At 40.8% G+C, this 6,048-nt stretch overlaps 1 long non-coding RNA gene across 1 annotated transcript; it reads right to left on the bottom strand.

Moving 5' to 3' along the window:
• Window positions 1–3,598: 3,598 nt before the first annotated feature.
• On the bottom strand, window positions 3,599–6,048 carry LOC308372167. The gene is made up of 3 exons (XR_013968820.1): window positions 5,911–6,048; window positions 5,280–5,670; window positions 3,599–4,024 (listed from the first exon to the last, which is right to left on the bottom strand). It is a non-coding gene; the product is annotated as an uncharacterized lncRNA (long non-coding RNA).

The raw sequence follows: 6,048 nt of genomic DNA, 5'->3' as shown, positions 1-6,048 counted from the left end.
ACTACATTATATCAAACAGATGCACTAACACAACATATACTACATTATATCAAACAGATGCACTAACACAACATATACTACATTATATTAAACAGATGCACTAACACAACATATACTACATTATATCAAACAGATGCACTAACACAACATATAGGTTATATTAAACAAGTGCACTAACACAACATATACATTATATTAAACAGATGCACTAACACAACATATAGGTTGTGTTAAACAAGTGCACTAACACAACATATAGGTTATATTAAACAGATGCACTAACACAACATATACATTATATTATATTAAACAGTGCACATTGGGGCAGCCGTGGCCTACTGGTAAATGCAGAGGTGGAATTCAGAGTGTGTGTGTCTACACCACCTCTGCCATAGAGTCACTTTCACTTTTAATTGTATGAGGATATTGTTATTGTATTTGAATCTGCTTACTTGTCCTGTTTGCTGAGGCCTACTGTCTTGTTGAGGCAAACCACCTGTTTTTGTTTTTCAAGGACATATTTTGAGATCACTGCTGTAACTTCTGTTGCGATGGGATGGGAAAGTAAGACCCCTTGTCTGCTCATGAAACATGTTTTTCATACCCACATGAAGAGGCAGTTCCCAGCTTTTCTTTGGAGTCTGTTCATAACCTTTGGTTGAAACACACTTCCTCTTTTGCAAAAGATAAAGCGCTTATTCAATTCTGATTGCTGGTCTCTGTCTCATTAATATTATATAATAATATATACTTTATCAAACCACAACATATAGTGTATGGTCAAAATATTTTCGAAGTTCCTGTTAGATACTGGGGAGTGTAACGCGCTTACTTGCTTTGTGATGGCAGGGAGAGGGCATGCAGGTCGATCCAGGGGTGGGCAGGATGGCAGGCAGGATGGTAGGCAGGATGGCAGGCAGGATGGTAGGCAGGATGGTAGACAGGCAGACCAGCAGGCAGGAGAACAGGGAAAGGGAGGTATGCAGGGCAGGCAAGCAGGGGATAAACAGCCAAGGGTAGTCCAATGAAAACAAGGTCATTCCAAATGTCAAAAATTAAGCTAAAGCGTTCAAGCAGTAAAGTAATGAAGTGTTAATGCAGTATAGCGGTAAAGCAGTGAAGCGTAAAGCACTTGAAGCGTAAAGCAGTAAAAACTATTAATTTCCAGCATCTTCCATAGCTAACTTCCATTGTCTAACTCAGCCTCAAGCACATGGAAGATGCCATTTTGAAGGTGATCAGGTGACCTGAGACCATGTCAAAATAAAGCTCCAACAAAAGCAAAAAACAAAACAAAACTAAAAGTTCCTCAAATTCATGGGGCAATTCTGCTCCTACATATAGGTTATATTAAACAAGTGCACTAACACATCATATAGATTATATTAAGCAGATGCACTAACACATCATATAGATTATATTAAGCAGATGCAGTAATACATCATATAGATTATATTAAGCAGATGCACTTACACATCATATAGATTATATGAAACAGATGCAATAACACATCATATAGGTTATAATAAACAAGTGCACTAACACATCATATAGATTATATTAAGCAGATGCAGTAATACATCATATAGATTATATTAAGCAGATGCACTTACACATCATATAGATTATATGAAACAGATGCAATAACACATCATATAGGTTATAATAAACAAGTATGCTAGTATGGCTATAAAGTATACTCCCGCCACCACCTGAGACTGCAGTCCATATGGCTCCGCCTGTCAACAACTATAATGTTTATAATTATAAATACATTTAATAACAATTCCATACGGTGCCCATTATATTATTCTATGTATTCTCAGAACCAGTAATGGTGTAAAAAATTAATAAATTCTTCGTTATATACGTTAGAAACTTTAGGTCCAGTTGATACACTAAGAGAATGAAACTGAGAGGTTACAAAACCCCATCAGAATATTATCAAACTAATCTGGTATCTCAACTGCTGGGTTCATGGCCCTTCACAATAACTCTTTCCTACTAAAAGAGTAAGATAACAGAGAAAAGAGTTCCTGGATAGGCATGCATGTCATGGGAGGGAATGGACACTCCTGCAGCTGGAGTTCCCCTGTGAGAGTAGGTGGCCCTGGAGCTGTGCGTAGGGAAATGATCCTTCATTACAACACTCCTCACACTGATGCAGTGAGTGTGTGTAAGGAAATGATCCCTCATTACAACACTCCTCACACTGATGCAGTGAGTGTGTGTAAGGAAATGATCCCTCATTACAACACTCCTCACACTGATGCAGTGAGTGTGTGTGTGTGTCTGCGGAGGTCATCCAGATCACACACTATCACAAGGATACATGTCCAGCAATCTACTGATGAGGTATACCAACACACAGTTATAAATAAGATAAATAATGTGATATATACAGTACAATAGTATACTTCAGTACACCCCAAAGAAACTGCAAGGAAGGACGTATATTTCTTAATGTGTTGTTGTGTTGTTCAGGGAGTTCAGACTCAACCCACTTAAATATCCTTTCTCAGGCATCCACTCCCTCTTGGTCTCCTGGCAGGCAGCTCAATAGGAAGGCAATAAGTTTGCCTCTGATCTGGAACATTCTGGTTTGTTTCTGTTCTTGAACATTCTGGTTTGTTTCTGTTCTTGAACATTCTGGTTTGTTTCTGTTCTAGAACATTCTGGTTTGTTTCTGTTCTGGGACATTCTGGTGGCTGGAGTGTGTACTGTGCGCAGGTCCCAGTGACCTCATCATGAATCTGCATTCTCTGTCACAGATCACAGACATCATTTCCATTTTCAGTCCTAAAATGTAGGCCATTTGCATAGCGCGCACACACACACACACACAAGCACACAGACGGAACACACACACATCATGCAAACTATTTGTATGTATGTTTATTATTGTTATGCTTAGAAATTTAATATTAGTATCTTTCTCATATCGAAGCAGAGACCTCTTCACCTAGCTGTAAAAATATATATTATACATTCCTAAATATGTGAAGAGCTTTATCACTTTATGTATTTAACTTTTAAAAATCAACTGAGTGTTAGTTGCAGCACAGCTATTGTCACTGTTATTAGTCATACTCTGCCATGTATCTGTCTGTGTGTTGTGTGGTGTGTCCCCGCCCCACCTAACCTAGTTTCATTTCTCAGTAAACCTCAACACAAGGCTACTCCCTTTACAGGAAACAAAACAGATCCTACCACTGTCAGACTGTTCTAGAAGCCTCAAGGAACTTTATGCTGCGCAATTATGTGCAAACATTTTGATCCCTCAGTATTATGTCAAAGAGAACGAGTTTTTTAGACACTTTCAACATGTATTTGTTTCATCTGGCAGGTCCACTCTTTAGAGCCTTTGAACTGTTTTACTATTAATACACTTGTTGCTCATTGTGTGTTGGACAGTAAATCATTTTTAGACTACAACATCCTAATCCTAATGAGTATTGAGCTTATATATTCACTTCACTTAATTTTGACATGATTTACATTACTGAAATCACGCATTCTTTCTGCAGAGCAATAGAGCTAGTATATTCAAGTTTGAAGTGTTTTAAGTAGAAAGGAGTTCACAGACACACAAAAAAGGTTTCAGTTACAGCTTTTGCCATTTTTATTCTTTTTTTTATTTTTAAGGAAAATAAGCGTACAGCATATTGGAAACTGTTGGGGTTGAGTGTTTCACGAATGGGCCCCCTCGACCCACCAACCAAGCAACAGACAACCAGAAGCCACCCTGTAGAGGGTAACTTTTAAGACATTTTTTAAGAGAGAGTTTTGTGGTTGCGTCTTGTGGTTGCTTCTTGCAATGGTCGCTTCTTGTGTCTGTTGCTTCGTCGGCCGGTCGATGGGGACAACCAGGCGCTGCTCGCTTGAGACCCTTGCCTCCAGACCGGGGACCAACGGGGAACCTCGACGAATCGGGATCCTCCGCTGGCATCACCGGACTTAAGCACACAAGGTCCAAGTGACCCTACCCTTGGGAGCAGGGATTTCTCTCCTCTCCTCCAAAAACCTGAGGAACAGAAACATCCTTTAGTGACGCAGCCAGCCGGAAGCAGTGTTCGAATTACGTGGGAGCCAGAGGCAGCCGAGCTCCCATAGAGTGAGGACTAGCTCCCATGAAAGCAACAAAGTAAAAAATCTGAGGGGGTCTCTAGCCCTATTAGATCGTCAAATTCACACGTAACAACCGATTTACTGAACCTATTTTGTTACATTTTTAGAGTTCGGAAATAAAATAGTCTCGAAATAGCACAGGAATTCCGCCTGTTTCAGACAGTAGTGGCAAGTGCCCGGCTCTGTTTGGTTGTGAGTGAGTGAGCCTCGCGAGCATGCAGACTCACGGTGATAACGTCTAGTAAACAGACTTGGAGCGACTGGCAGACCCAAGCTGGTGAAAGCTTCCATAATCAGCTGCTGGATATAAAAGTATAGCACATTAAGTTATGATAGCAAAAGAAACTAAATGGTTAAGATCATCACAAATTAATTATAGATGTCGTGGCTATCTTTTATCATGCTGGTTCATTGATCCTGTGGGTATGCCCTACTCAGTATAGCTCCGCCAGCTATAACTAGCTAGTGAACTCTAGCCTACAACGTTTACCTACTCACTTGAGCTGCAAATCCCTATCATGCTACAGTACAATTGGCACCTACCTATGTATATTTTTGCGCCATATTTTAACTCTAAATTTGATAATTTCTCTTCCTAAAACCCACTAGAGGACACTATTTAAAAGGATATTTTCCGAAAAAATCTTATGGGGGAGCATGGGTCACAGGAAACATTATAGGTTTTATCTATATGCCGAGGCTATTTAATTGAAAAGCCTTGGTAAGCTATGTGCGCGGTGCGCCAACTTTTGTATGAGGTAGAGACCCCCTTAGAGACAAAAAGATAATTCGAACCCTGGCAGGAAGTGTGAGTTCATAGCCAACACATAGTGTGGCACAGTGAGTCAGCTATCACTGTATGAGTTTTACAAACAAAACAATCTGTAATAGACTACTTCCACAAACATAATGGAGCAATATGATCGAGCAATGGACCCTTTAATATAATATAAATGACAGCATTAGGCATTCTCTAGTACAGTGATCCACTGAATACCACAGTTATGTTTAAATAAATAGCCTATATCAATAGCTGAAACAAATATTATATAGTTGGCCTTTACTAGACAGCTCGTAGAAATCCTACATTGGTATGCTGCGCACAAACTGGAAAAACTCTGTTGGGGAAATTTGCCATTGGCTATACTCACATAAAGAGTGCAAGCAGACAGAATGAGACTCTATGGCATCAGTCGGTCAAAGATGGGTGTGGGGTGGCCACCCAGTTTCCCCCGGAAAAGATGATGTAGGCCAACGACGACGGACACTCGTTTCGGCCAACGAAGACTAACGAAGACCGACACTTGTCGGTCATCGTTGCTCCATACCATCTTCACCGCGGAAAACTTCGGGGTGGCCACCCATTGCCAGTTTCCCCCGGAAAAGATGATGTAGGCCAACGACGACCGACACTCGTGTCGGCTAACGAAGACTAACGAAGACCGACCCTTGTCGGTCATCGTTGCTCCATTCCATCTTCACTGCGGAAAACTGGGTTGCCACCCCAACGGCATCTTCAACGCGAAGAACGTCACCAAGGCCCTGTGTGAGGAATACAACTAAGGTGAGGTTTTCTCTTCGACAAATAACATACCTAGTGCATCTCATGTCATCGAAAATAATACCATCCATCCCCTCGAATAGCATGAAGTAAAGACGTTTTCCCTTAGCCTATTTGTATTAGTATTATTCCTGTGACTTGCAGGCTGCATGTGGAGGTTTTTCTTGATAAGGCCTACGGTTTTTACATTTATTTGTACAATTTTAAGGTAGGCTACTCACCCAAGATCCTTCGGGCAGACGAGTCTGCAGGATAGAAAGGACCTGACAACGGCGACGAGATCTTTTTATGCTTGATATAAAATGATGGCTCCTCCTCCGAGTGCATCTGCCCTGCTGATACTGTAAGAAGCCTTGTGT

This window comes from Sprattus sprattus (assembly GCF_963457725.1).
Source record: "Sprattus sprattus genome assembly, chromosome: 11".
In the NCBI taxonomy this organism is placed as follows: Eukaryota; Metazoa; Chordata; class Actinopteri; order Clupeiformes; family Clupeidae; genus Sprattus; species Sprattus sprattus.
The sequence above is the reverse complement of the archived record's forward strand: the minus strand, read 5'-3'. Positions and strand labels throughout refer to the sequence as shown.